Consider the following 15,460-nt stretch of genomic DNA (forward strand, 5'->3'; position numbering starts at 1 on the left):
ACCCGTTTCTAATACCCATCGGGTGATGATCACCAAGCATCAACCCATTCTACTGCTATTCGGGTGGTGATCACAAAGCATCAACCCGATTCTCATAACTGTCGGGTGATGATCACAAAGCATCAACCCATTTCTAATACTCTTCTCATTCACTCTAGTCTAGCACTTCTCATTCTCTCTACCCTTGAGTAGTTGCTCCACAAAGTTCTCTACTCATAGAGCAAGTGCATACACAAAGTTTCCTACTCTTTCTTAGGTCACTTCCAATGCACAATTAATGCCTATGGATGGTTCATCTCCATTATGCACTTATGAAATGCCAACTGCAATGTTGCAATAATTAAGGTTTATTACTGTACTCAAACCTCTATTAGGCATTTCATCAAAACACTAAGTGCATAATAAACTCTACTATAACAATAATTCTAAGTCTTTCTCTAACCATCCAAAATGGGGAGAAACCCCTCACATCCATAAATCCTGCCAAAGAAGACATTTCCAAAAAGGATTCTCAATATCCTTTAATTTAATCTCAAACTACCTTTCCAACCCACATGCATTTCTTAATGCAAGTATAAACAACCAAAAAGCACTAGAAATCTCTATTTAAGCCTCAATAACATGTATATAATATACTAAGTGCTATCAAAACCCTAATCAAGAAAATTCCCAAATCTCAACTTGGGTTAGGGTTTACTTACCTTGTTATGGAGAATTTCACTAACTCTTCCTTTCACTTGGTTTGCTTGACTTTTCTCTACTCTTAAACAAATGACAAAAACCCTCAATATCATATATACTAAAACTCACAAAGCTTCACAACCAAGCAAGAGTCCTTACCTTAGGATGCCTTAGGTTGATTTCTACCCTTAATCACTCCAAAAGCCCTTTAAAACTCCTTGATCAAAATAAAGAGAATTTGAGAGAGAAGCAAGAGAGGAGAGTGGCGATGGATAAGAAAATGAAGGGTTTGCAATGACTTAATTCCTTTTATGAAATTTATACCAAGCATTCCCATTTTGCCCTTACTCTTCTTTGGGAATTCTATCTATATCCTTTGATTCATTACAAACACACCCCCATAGCAACATATTCTCCATGAAAATTCCTTACATTTTACTCCCCACTTTTCCTGCTAATTAGGGGTAGAATGGTCAAATTGCCCTTAGGGAAGAAAATATCTAAAACTTAACAAACATTTTGGTCGGCCTGTCGCCGCGGCGAGGAAACTTCTGTCGCCGCGGCGAAACTGTCCAGCAGCTTCCTCGTGGCTTCAACACCTCTTCGCCGTGGCGAAGATTATTCTTCGCCCCGGCGAAGCATAAAATACTGAACTTCTTCTATTTTCAACCAATTTCAGGGCAAGTATTCAACATAACACTCAATCAAAGGTCAACCAAACAATATTACCAAGAAACCAACTCAAATAAGAGCAAAAGAAGAAACAATAACTACGTACCTCAAGTGGGGCGTTACAAGCAATCCAACACTTTAACACTCTTCTTTGATCCAACTCTCTTTCTTTTAAATCCTATGAACACAAATCATCAAAATTCAACACTTTAAAAATTGAAACTCACTTCTTAGTGCTAGGATCTTACCTAAGGATGTTTGGGATTGAAATTCCACTAAAAATAACCCAAAATCTATGAATTCCCCTTGAAAAAGAATTGAAGAAATTGAGAGAATTTGGGGATGAAGGTGGCGTGAGAGTGGAGGAAGAATGGCTAGGGTTTCATTTTTCCACTCTTGATGTAACATAATATTATTTATAGTTTCCCATTTTACCCTTGCACTTTCTATGAAATTCCATCTATGTCCCTTAGTCAATTACCATAATGCCCTCATTTTTATTGCATTCTTCATGAAATTCTATCTCTTTTCACTCCCCACATTTTCAACTAATTATGAGTGAAAAGACCATTTTACCCCTAATGACAATTTAAGGGTTTTTCTTCACACTTGTTTAAGATAACTTTAATAAAATTTAACTAAGGGTATTAGGGCATAAGTAAAACTACGTACCTCGATGTGGGCGTTACACTGAAGGATAGAGCTAAAGCTTGGTTTATGACTCTTCATCCTGGTTCATTTACTACATGGGAGGCGGTTTACAATAAATTCATGGGAAAATTTTACTCTCATCAAAAGACCGTTGACTTGAGGACCAAGATTGCAACATTTTCTCAAATGGAGGGAGAGCCTTTTCATGAAGCATGAGACAGATTTAAGTTGCTTCTCATCCAATGTCTTCATTATCATTACCCGTTTAATTACAAAATCAGGTTTTCTATGAGGGATTTACACAATAATGTCAATATATGGTGGACAACGCCGCTGGTGGAGCAATGGGTGAGAAAACTTCTACAAAAATGTTTGAGCTATACGAGATGTTGGGTGCTAATTCCCAACAAGAGAGTGTGAGAGGAAGAAGAGTTGGAGTACATGAATTAAGCTCCAACAATGAGATGGCTATGCAAATTGCTAATTGACTAAGCAAGTCAAACTTCTGACTACCAAAAATACAGTGAATAATGAGGTATGTGGAGTTTGTGGTGTTTTAGGGCATGGTGCTAACACTTGTTCTTTGTCTTATGACTCTTATGCAAGGAATGAACCAGAACAAGCCAATTTGATGGAGTCTTACCAACCTAAGCCTAGGAATGATCCTTATTCAAACACTTATAATCCTGGGTGGAGAAATCATCCTAATTTCTCCTGGAAAACTAATAATAATCCTGCCGTTACTCAAAACCCAAGTCCTAGTCAATTTCCAAACCAAGCCATACCACTTAACCAACCTAGAAATCCAACCTTGGAAGAAAGCTTGAATGCCTTTATTCAAGTTAGTAGAGAAAAGAGAAATAATCAAAGGCTGGATTCTCTAAAAGCATCTATGAAGAGGGTAGCAGTGCAAGTTGGGCAACTTGCGAGTCAACTACAAGGACATCAACAAGGAAAGTTACCGAGTCAACCTGAGCAAGCGAAGGCTATTACAATCCTTCAAAGTGGTAAGATTTTAAATAAAGATTTTGATAATAAAGATTCTAATGACTTACCACATGATGCAAAAAATTGGGACAAGGAGTGTGATTGACAAGAAATTCCTAAGGAAGTGCAAGAAAAGGATGTTCAATCATCCAAACCAATCAACAAGGATGAAGGAACAAAGGATTTTTGCTCACCAACAGTCCATGAGGTGATGGAGCCTTATAGACCTCTAATTCCTTATCCAAATCGACTAAAAGACAATAAACAAAATAAGCAATTTTCTAAAATTTTTGATATGCTTTCTAAAGTTAACATTAACTTGCCTCTTTTGGATGTTATTAGGAATATGCCTTCCTATGCAAAGTTTTTCAAGGAATTGATTACCAAAAAAAGGAGACATGGGAAGAACAAGAAAGTCATGGTTTCAGAAGTTGCTAGTGCGACGTTCCAACAAAACTTGCCTCTTAAATTGAAAGATCCCAGAAGTTTCAACATAAACATCACCATGGGAGACAAGAAAATCAAGAAAGCTATGCTAGACGTGGGAGCGAGTATCAATCTCATGCCTTACTCAATACTTACAAATAGGTTTGGGGGAGTTTAAGCCATCAACTATGACCCTTCAACTTGCGGATAGATAGGTCAAATAGCCAAAGGGGATAGTTGAGGATTTGTTGGTGCAAGTTGACAAGCTGATTGTTCTCGTCGACTTTGTGGTTTTGGAGATGGAAGGAGTACCTTCAAAGGACAAGGAACATACAATTTTGCTTGGTAGACCATTCATGGTGACAACCAAGACAATTATAGATGTCCATAAAGGGAAGTTATCCATGACAGTCTTGGGAGAGATTGTTGAATTTAAAGTGTTTGGTTCCCTACCTGTTCCTTCTACTTCTACTTATGATGAGTGTTCTTTTATTGATTGTGTGGACTCACTTGTTTGTGACACTTATTTGCTAGAGAAGATAGAAGATGAGCTTAAAGTTGCACTAACGCTTGATAGGGTAGAGGAAACACTTGATGAGGAAACTAATAAGGGATTCCATGAGATACTAGATAGAGCAATTCCTATTTTACCACAAGAAAAGTCTAGTAAACCCTTAGAGTTACCAACATCCCCACATAGGGACGAACCTAATCCACCTAAGCTAGAGCTTAAAGAGTTACCTAAGCACCTTAAATATGCATTTGTGGGAGAGGGAGATACTTATCCTATCATAATTTCAGCAAAACTTGACCTGAACCCAAGAAGAGCGATTAGTAAGGGAGCTTAGTAGGCTTAGGAAAGCTATAGGTTGGAGCTTAAGTGACATTAGGGGTATTAGTCGTGCAATGAGCATGCATAAGATAATTTTAGATGACGATGCCAAACCTATTAGAGAGGCCCAAATGAGACTAAACCCTAACATGCAAGAGGTAGTGAAAAAGGAAATTTTAAAACTCTTAGACGTAGGAGTAATTTATCCTATCTTTGATAGTAAGTGTGTTAGTCCTGTTCATGTAGTGCCAAAAAAACTAGGCATTATTATGGTGAGAAATGAGAAGAATGAGTTAGTTCCTACTAGGATGACTACTGGGTGGAAAATGTGCATTGACTATAGGAAACTAAATGCTGCCACTAGAAAGGACCATTTTCCACTTCCTTTCATTGATCAGATGTCAGAGAGATTAGTAGGGCATTAATTTTACTGTTTTCTTGATGGTCTTTCAGGTTATTACCAAGTTCCTATTGTGCCAAAAGATCAAGGGAAGACAACATTCACTTGCCCGTTTGGGATGTTTGCCTTTAAAAGGATGCCATTCGGTTTATGCAATGCCCCTGCCATATTCCAAAGATGCACGCTGTCAATATTTTTGGATATGGTGGAAAAAGTCATCGAGGTATTTATGGATGATTTTTTAGTCTTTGGAACCTCATTTGATGATTGCTTGCATAAATTGACTCTTGTACTTGAAAGATGCATTGAATGTAATTTAACACTTAGTTGGAAAAAGAGTCATGTCATGGTTCAGCATGGCATTGTATTAGGACATGTGATTTCTAGTAAGGGTATTGAAGTTGATAAAGCAAAAATTGTGTTGATTGCTAAATTGCCACCCCTAACTTCGGTAAAGGGTATTAGGAGTTTCTTAGGACATGCAAGTTTTTATAGGCGATTCATTAAAGTTTTTTCTAAAATAAGTTTCCCATTATGTAACTTGTTATCTATAGATGTTCCTTTCTTGTTTGATGATGATTGCTTGATTGCTTTTAATACCTTGAAAGAGAAATTAACATCAGCACCTATTATCATGGCACCTAATTGGTCATTGCCTTTGAAATTATGTGTGATGCATTTGACTATGCTATAGGAGTTGTTTTGGGGTAGAGAGTGGAGAAGCGTTTACATGTTATCTATTATACTAGTAGAACACTCAATGATGCCCAATTAAATTATTCCACCACCGAAAAAGAATTTTTGGCTATTGTGTTTGCATTAGAAAAATTTAGGACTTATTTAATAAAGTCTAAAGTCATTGTGCATTCAGATCATGCAACATTGAGATATTTATTGACTAAGCCAAATGCTAAGCCAAGATTAATTAGGTGGGTTTTACTTTTGCGAGAATTTGACCTAGAGATAAGGGATAAGAAGGGTAGTGAAAATGTTGTTGCGAATCACCTCTTTAGGTTAATTTCTCACTTTAACACACATGAACATAAAGAAAAAGACATTGCTGAAAATTTTCCTGATGAACAATTGTTTATTGTAAGTCGTGAGCCATGGTGTGCCGATATTGTTAATTATTTAGCTTGTGGTGCATTGTGGCCTAACCTTACTTTTCAGGAAAGGAAGAGATTTATATCCACTTGCAGGCACTGTTTTTGGGATAATTTTTATTTGTTTAAGCTTTGTCAAGATCAAATCGTCTGGAGATGTGTGCCCGAGGACGAGCATGAGAGCATTTTAACCTTTTGCCATGAACTTCATTGTGGGGGTCATTTTGGTGGTAAGAAAATGGCCCTCAAGGTATTGCAATCAGGTTTTTATTGGCTTACTCTTTAAAGATGCTCATACTTTTTGCGTGCATTGTGATAAGTGTCAAAGGAGTGGTAGCCTTAGCAAAAGGAAGGAGATGCCTTTAACCAATAATCTTGTGGTTGAGCTTTTTGATGTGTGGAGGATTGATTTTATGAGTCCTATTCCATCTTCGCATGGTTTTGAATATATATTAGTTGCTATTGATTATGTGTCCAAATGGGTTGAGGCTATACCTACCCGAACTGACGATGCCACATGTGTTGTAAAATTCTTGAAAGATGTGATATTCAACAGGTTTGGTATGCCAAGGGCAATCATTAGTGACGGAGGAAGACACTTCTACAATAAACTCTTTGATGAGTTGTTGAAGAAATACAATATCACTCACAAAGTAGCAACTCCTTATCATCCTCAAACCTTAGGCCAATTGGAGGTGAGCAATAGGCAACTCAAGGGAATTTTGGAAAAGGTAGTGCGACTTTCATGGAAGGATTGGGCAATAGAACTAAATGATGCATTGTGGGCATATTGCACAGCGTACAAAACACCCATTGGAATGAGTCCTTATCGATTGGTTTTTGGTAAGGCATTCCCCTATTGAACTTGAGCATAGAGCCTATTGGGCAATCATGGAGCTGAACATGGATTTGTAAAAGTGGGTGAGAAGAGTTTGCTTCAACTTAATGAGTTAGAAGAGATTCGAGATGAAGCCTATGAGAATGCCAAGATCTATAAAGAACGAACTAAGCATTACCATGACAAAGGCCTATTGTGTAAGTCTCTTTATCTGGGAATGAAAGTTCTTTTGTTTAACTCTTATTTTAATTTTTTTCTAGGAAAGTTGAAATCAAAATGGGGTGGACCGTTTCCAATAGTTCAAGTTTTTCCCCATGGAGCGGTTGAATTGTTAAACCCAAGGACTAATGAGACATTCAAAGTCAATGGGCATCATGTGAAGCCCTATTTGGAAGGAGTCCAAGGAAAGGGGACTGTTGAGTGCATTGATGTGCATGATCCTTGAACACGCAAGGGGAAATGTCTTGCCAAGACGTTAAAGAAAGCGCTTGGTGGGAGGCAACCCACCTATATTTGGTAGTTTCTTTCTTTTTTCTTGCTAATTTGTGTTTTTTAGGTTTTAGTTTTATTTATTTACTTATTTGTTCCCTTTAAATGCTTTTCTAAACTCATGCTTTCTTTGCAAACATTGAGGACACTGTTTAGTTAAGGTTTAGGGGTGCACAAATTTTGTTTTAAAAAAAAAAAAATTGATTTTTGGTTAGTAACTAGATCTTTTATGTAATTTGTGTTTATTTTGTTAGCATTTTCAAAAGTTTGATGTGTAAATTGATGCATACTCATGTTCCATAAACCATGCTCTTGATATTGAAGTTGAGATGAACTTAGGATTAATGATTAAGAAATGAATAGTGGAGACTACCTTGTGAGTTCTTTGAGCCATAAGCGTTTTGATTGAGAAAGTAAGTTTTCTTGAATGTCTTAAACACTTTTTTCAAATTTGTACTTACATTAGGATGGTCTCATTAGGCATTTATACTAGGTAGCTCCAAGTTGGAAGAACCTTGAGAGATGATGTTAGGCTATGCATTTTTTCCCCTATTAAAAGCCTTAATCCGTACCCTTTTGTGTGTGCCAATTACCACTTTTGAAGCCAAACACTTAGCCTTTTCTTTCATCACCTACATCAAGCCTTACCCATTCAACCCAATTTTAAGCCATACCTTATAGCTTGAGAATGCCAAAGTGACGAGCCAAGTTAAGAAGGCTGAACTTCGTATAAAAAATATGGTGAGTGCCAAGGAAATGTTTGTTGTTTCTTCATTGAAAAACAATAAAAAAAGGGGTATAGCATCCTGGTCACCAAAATGAATTCAAGGAGGAGAGCTTGCTTTTTAATTAAAATGAAGATGAAGCTTTGGTATGTTTCAAGCTCTAGTTTTTCCATACTTTTCTTTCTTAACCCCAACCGAGCCTTACGTTACGACCATAATAAAGACTTGACTGATCTTTTGGGAAATCTTGCTTGGAGATAAGGAATGTATGTCTATTCCATGTACTTGGTTCTTTTCGTGAGACCTATTTTGTGAACATATGAGCATTTATTGATTATACCCATATTCGTGTGCGAGAATATATTTGCTATTCATTGTCTATATAACTTCTACTTGCACATGCTTGATGAGTGCGTAAGTCTAAGATCAGTGTCATATAATGAGTGAATCTTGTGAGATCTAGAGTTGAAGCAAATTCCTATTCTTGACGTTAAGTTTGGGGAGATCGAGACATATATGTTTTGAGCATTGGAATATGGTAGTGTGGTGTGTATGGTATTTGCATAAAATGCTTTGTTGTGCTAAAATTTTGAATACCATGTACTAAATGTATTTAGTTGCCAATTACAGTGTAATTTAAAAATTGAGGTTTGAGTTGAGTTTTTCTTTTCTTTCTTCATTGTTGTTTTGCTCGAGGATGGGCAAAATCTAGGTTTCGGGGATTTTGATAAACAATATCGCCCTATTATTTTGTTATTGTGTGTTTTACCTTAAGAATACGTTACTTTGAGGTAGTTTTTGTTAGAGTAGGTGCCCTAGAGCCAATCAATTATTGTAGAATTGACTTTTTTGTAATAATGTTCATTGATCAATAAAATACATTTTATTCATATCGCGTAAATCATTATTATTGCAATATGTATTGATATTGTCCTTAGAATGGTAGAACCGTGACGAGGGTATCAAGTGTTTCAAATCTTGATAGTGAGAACCCTATGAGCACATATGGTGGCCATTCTAGAAACGTCCGATCCCCAGTATTATTCTGAAGTAAGGGCACAGAGAATACGGTAGGCTATCATAGTGTTGAACGACCCTGTCGAAAGCAGTGACTGATCTCACTTTCAAGGTTGTTTGGTGAAACTTGGTGCAACACATGGTGCTTATTGTAGGCAAGTTCACTAGACTGATCCACCGGAGGATTCCATATGGATGTAACCCAGTGTCTATGGAACAAATCCTCTAACGAATGGTGGTGCATGTGATCCTTAGACTTGGATCACCAGAGCACCTTGTGCACCGATTGGTTAGTTTGACACTAGCCTAACGCAGTTCTATTCCGAGCTGTCAATACGGTAGTGATTGGCTACATCAAAGAGTGTATCAAGACTATGTGGATAGACAGAGGATTCATCACTCCCAGGTACGGGAGAATTATCTCACGGCGCAATTCAGTAAATGACAAGGACATTAAAACTGTGGCCACAGTGGGATGAGTTTGTTGCTCTACCAGTTTATAATCCAGTCATTGGTCCAGTAACTGAATACACAATATCGGAGTAAACAAAGGTTTGACACTATTTCTATGCCTCGGTCTCGTTGAGATAACGGATGATGAAAGGATCGAATTGTACGGCTAACCATATCGTTGACAGGTAGCTACTTTGCTGAATCCGAATCTATCGGGTGGTCATGATGCCTTGTTAGGGGCAAATCTTGGTCTGTGTATTAGTGAGACGATTAATTGGTGTTAATCGCGATACTATACACTACCAGTATGATGAGGAGCCTATGGGTCACACACATAGAAGATAATTTAAGAGCCAAGAAGTTAGAAGGGAGTTTTCGTCTCTTTGGGCGAAAGGTTATTTTGGTAATTTTACAGTGCAATTAAATTTACTGAGGTTGTAGCCTTTATTTAATTTGTTAGAAAAATTAAATAAGTGAAATTACGTTTAAATATGTGTTAGCATATATTTAAATAAATTATCATTATTGTTAAATGTTAATATATCTATTAAATATATATTAATTGATTTTAATTGAGATAATGATGAATTAAGATAAATATCTAATTGGGAGTGTTTGGAAACAAGGGGTGTTTGGGTTGGAGCCCAAGCCTATTCCATATGGGAATAGGCCAATTAAACTTTACTATAAAAGAAAAAGGTTAATTGAAAAAGGTGCAGATTTTTCATTTCACTCATTCATTGAAAAAGAGAAAAACCTCCAGCCCCTTAAACACTCTCCCACATCAGAATGGTTTTTGCCTAAAATCAAATTTCTTTGATTTTTCTTATTTGTTCTTAAGGCTAAAGAGGATCTAGCAAATCCCTCTTAGTTCTTTGCGATTGTCTTCGTGTGGACTACATTGGTTCGATCCTACACTTGGGTCGGTAGCAAAATACATCCAGAGACAACTTGGAGGAGCCTACAAATGTGTTTATGATTCCTTAAAACTCTAAACTAATTTCTGCAGATTCTTATTTTGATATAAATTGTAAATTTGTACCCTGATCTTGGTTCTATTTAACGATCCGTGTTGTTATTAATTTTTGTTTTCCAGTGCCTCAATGGATCGTTTCCTAACAGTTTTTACAATTTTGAAAGTACATGAGCTTTTGGAATGCATTTTGAATAAATCATGCAAAATGGGTCGAGAATTGGAGTTGAAAAGAGGAAGAATTGCGAAGCAACTGGATGGCGTTGCAGCAAAGTTTTTCTATGCTACGGCATGAAAAAAAGTTACTGGGGTAGAAAGTTAATGGCACAGCGTGAAGAATTTGACGTCGCAACGCTTAAAGATGATCTGGGCAAAAACTTAATGTCGCGGTGTGAAGAATTTGGTGCTGTGGTGCAAAAGAGTTTAAGGTTTGCGGGAAGAATTTGGCGCCGTGGCGCCATAAAATCATGCAGCGGCGACTAGATCATGAAGAAAATAAAATCCTTACCTTTTCCAACTTCGATTGAACTTGGACATTCCCAAAAACACCTCTAGCAAGGAAAAACTACAAATAGGAAATTGTAATTTATTTTAGGGAGAATTCTCTTTGACCTAAACTGAGAGTTTTATGTTTTTGAGAGTGTTGCTTTAGTGAGAGAAAGTGTGAGTTTTCAACAAGGGAGAGAAGGAAGAGGATCAATCTACTTCAATTCCTAGGTGATTTCTTTTTAGTTACATCTTATTTTTGCAATATGATCAGTTTTTCATTCATTGGTTTGAGTTTGATTACGAGCAACTAACAATATTGTGGGAGTTTAGTTTAACCATCATGATTGTATTGGGTATTTGGTGATTTGTTTTATGAAAATTTTAGATTGTTTCTTGTTTAACTGTTCTTCATGATATTAATTATAATTTGTTGACTGGCCAATTGCTTTTTATAATTAAACTTGAGAATTAGGGTTATAGTGATCATCTTGCCTTAATTAAGCTCTATTAAACAAGAGTTCAAATTGAATACATGATCATTGTTTTGATTTGGATGGTTGTGTGATTTCCTAGTGCGGATTACAATTAATTAGTTGACAACTTGATCATAGAAGTTAATTAGTTAATTATAATTGGAGAATAAACATGATCATTGGAATTCTCTACGGTTTAGTGGAAAAATCAACAATATGAATTTATCGTTTAATTGTTTTATTTGCCAAATATTCCAATACATGATTGAGAAGTTAGCTAAATCCCCACTATCACTCTCATTGATTTAATTCACTTCAGCAAATTGCATTCATTAATTTTAATTAATTTACATTTTTATTTTAGATTAATCTCATCCATCTTTTGGTTAGAGTGTTAGGATTTAATTAATTGTTTAGTTTAGTTGTTAAAGAAAATAAATTAAGAACTTAGACCATTGCAATTTTGCAAGAGATCAACCTTGGGAGTAAACTTGTTGCTAGCTATTAGTGATTTGTGTGCTTGCAAGTATTAAATTTGCACATCATGGAGCTAGAAAGCTATGAAGTAGCTTCAAAAAAAGAAGTATGGAGAAAAGCTACGGTAGAGGAAATAAAGATGATCGAGAAGAACAAGACGTGGAAGCTCACAGACTGTCCTCAAGACAAAAAGGTCATTGAGGTTAAGTGGGTCTACAAAACCAAACTTAACTCTGATGGCTCAATCCAGAAGAACAAAGCAAGACTTGTCGCAAGGGATACTCACAACAATAAGACATCGACTAAGATGAGACGTTTGCACCAATAGCACGCCTAGACACCAATCGACCATTGATTGCACTAGCCGCACAGAAAAGTGGAAAATCTACCAACTAGATGTGAAGGTTGCATTCCTTAACGGCTATATGCAAGAAGAGATCTATGTTGAGCAATCGCAAGGGTTCGTGGTTCAAGGTAAAGAAGATAAAGTTCTCAAGTTGAAGAAGGCCTTGTGTGGGTTAAAGCAAGCTCCACAAGCCTGGTACAACAGGATAGAAAATTATTTCACAGAGTGAGGATTCAGGAGGAGCCAGAGTGAGCCAACACTATACATCAAGATTGACGAAGGTACGAAAAACACACTCATCGTCTCTCTATATGTGGATGATGTATTCTACATAGGCAATTGCGAAAAGATGGTTCGAGATTTTAAGGAAGACATGATGAGCACATTCGAGATGACAGATCTGGGTTTGATGCACTACTTTCTTAGAATCGCGATAAGCCAAAGAAAAGAAGGAACCTTTATTAGTTAGAAGAAATACACCAAAACTCTACTAAAGAAGTACAAGATGGAAGGATGCAAGACAGTTGCTATTCTACTCGACAACAACAAAGCTCTGTAAAAAGAAGATGTTTCACCAAGCGTAGATCAAACAAAATTTTGAAGCCTTATTGGGAGTCTACTCTACCTAACAACCACAAGACCAAACATCATGTATGTGACCTTTCTACTATCAAGATTCATGCAAAGTCCAACACAAATTCACTATGTAGTAGCAAAGCAAGTACTCAGACACTTACAAGGAACAAAGAAATCTAGTATGAATTCACAACTAACTCAAGACTAATTGGGTACACCAACAACGACTAGGCAGGATCCGTGGATGACATGAAAAATACATCAAGATATGCATTCACACTCAGTTTGGGAATATTTTCTTAGGCATCGAAGAAACAAGAAACAGTTGCACAATCATCAATAGAAGTAGAGTATATTGTAGCAGCATTAACTATAAGTCAAGCTGTATGGCTAAAGCGCATACTTGAAGATATAAGAGAAACAAAAAAAGAAGCTACGAAGATCAATTGCGACAACAAATTTGCAATAGCAATGGCGAAGAATCCCGTGTTTCACAACAGGACTAAACACATAAGCATCAAATATCACTTTATCAGAGAAGTAGAAGCAAACAAAGAGATCAAACTCAAGTACTGCAAGACCGAAGAACAACTAACCAATATTTTTACCAAAGCACTATCGAGAGGACCGTTTAAGTGATTAAAAGACTTAATCGGACTCATAAGAATGAGCATCAAGAAGGAGTAATAAAATATGATGCACATTCCAGATCTTCTAGAAACATTCAGATATTTTGTAAAATAATAATGAAGAAAATGAAATAATTAGGAAATAGAAAAAAATGTAGAAAAATAAGGAGAGCTCTAGAATCTGTAGGTCGGTTAAAATCACCAACTTTACACACTACAAATAGGTGGCTGCCTTACTCTTGTTTTAAGCTAAGCAAATAATAATAATGAAAGCTTTCATCGAATCCCATCAAGCTCTCTACTATTTCTTATAGCCTATAACCTATAGCCCACTTTCTCTACTTCCCAAAAATCTTCACGTCCCTTCACTTTTCTCTTCATGAATAAACCAACTCTACTATTTCAAACTCTTTCTCAAACACTCAAAATAGGTCGCATCCCAATATCCTTTATATTTTTAAAACAAATAATTATCACTCCCAAATACTAAGAACAATGCTCTGAAAATCAGATTTGGGCACCAGGTAAATGAAGAATTTGAATGGTCTTGATTGAGTATAAGAATGGAGAGGAAACGCTATAACCGAGGGACTGTTATCACTAATCCCTTAAGGAAGAAAAAAAGAATTTATTCTCAAGAACTGACTACAGAGAGAGGTTTCCCATGACGCTATCCAACTTCTTTAAAGCCCATCCAACTTGATGGGCATTCCAAGTCAAAAGAATCCCAGCTTGATAGATATCCTCCACCACTAGATCCTCCACAGAATCTCTAAACACCATCATCCCCGAGTTAAAATTCGAATTACCTCCCAAGCTTTCATTAAGGTTCAAAGTAACATTGAAATCCCCACAAACAATCCACAGGTTCTCACCAATCAACGCCTGATAGTTATGTAAAGAATTCCAAATATTTCCTATATGACCCTTATCCGCATCAGCAAACGAACAGAAGAAAGAACATCCCCCATTGGTCAATCTAACATCAATAACTGATGAACAATTTTATAACCTTGCAAGTGCATGATTCGCTCTCGTTTCTAGTATGCAAAGCAGGTCGATCCCACAAGATTTTTAGTAATTTACTAATCCTAATAACTATGCTTCAATTAAAACTAATAACAAGACTTAATATGAAGAATTAAGGAAGATCACTTGAAAAGCAATAACTGAATAAAACTAAAAATTAACAACTATTAAAATATCAAAAACCTAATTGACCAAAACCTAGGGCTCCAATTTCACCATAACTATCCAGTTCTGTGTCAACCATCTATCTATTATTTATCAATTAAGTTTCTAGGGTTCACATTCAATAAATCAAGGTATTACTAAGGCTTTTGGGATTAACCTAGTATTTTTAAACACAGACTAGCTAGGGTGTATAGTCTAGCCTATGAAAAAACCCATTAAACACAAGAATACTTGAAATCAAGAACAAAGGCGCATCTGTCAGGGCATATGCCATACACTAATTATTCAAGAAATCATGAACCTATTAATACTCTGTTAGGGTGCATGCACAGAGTACTAATCATTCATTCACATGAGTTATTCGACTAAAATATAATATATGTCTAATCTCAACCAATCAATCTAATAATTCACACAAGTGTCTTCACACAATAATGAAAGTAAGAATAAATTATAACATGAATGAATCAGATTTCCATTAAATTGATAACAATAACAAATTTTTAACACAAAGCCTTTCCATTAGGCTACATTGGATCCCTAGAGAACAAATTAGTTACCCACTGACTCAAGAACAAACCTTAATTCCCCCAAAAGCATAAAATCCAAACCCTTGGAAGAATCTACTTCTCTTTCTTACTACCAGTGGCTCTCATTTAGGTAAAAAGTATCCCTAAAATAAATTACAAAGTCTTATTTATACTTTTCCTTTGCAAGGGGTGTTTTTGGGAAAATACAGTTCAAGTCGAATTGGAAAAGGTGAGGTTTTTCTTTTTCTCCGATCCATCCCGCGACATGATTTCCTGCACCGTAGTGCCATATTCACTGTGGACTTGAATTTCCTTCGTGCCGCGCATTGACTTCTCCTGCCACGGCATGATCTTTCTGCCCAAACTTCCTCTTTCTGCTGCGGTGAAGAAAATCTTTGTCGCGGCGCCAACCTGTTGTTTCACTTTTTCTTCTTCCTCTTAATGATCTGATTTCTCTTCCTTAGCGTGTCTAAGGCCTCCAACCATCTTGCAAGCATAC

At 36.4% G+C, this 15,460-nt stretch overlaps 1 non-coding gene across 1 annotated transcript; it reads right to left on the minus strand.

Moving 5' to 3' along the window:
- Window positions 1-2,157: 2,157 nt before the first annotated feature.
- Window positions 2,158-2,264, minus strand: LOC116122129. The gene has a single exon (XR_004126843.1). It is a non-coding gene; the product is annotated as a small nucleolar RNA R71 (small nucleolar RNA).
- Between the last annotated feature and the right edge of the window lie 13,196 nt (window positions 2,265-15,460).

The sequence above is a fragment of the Pistacia vera genome, unplaced genomic scaffold (assembly GCF_008641045.1).
Source record: "Pistacia vera cultivar Batoury unplaced genomic scaffold, PisVer_v2 Contig1318, whole genome shotgun sequence".
Lineage (NCBI taxonomy): Eukaryota > Viridiplantae > Streptophyta > Magnoliopsida > Sapindales > Anacardiaceae > Pistacia > Pistacia vera.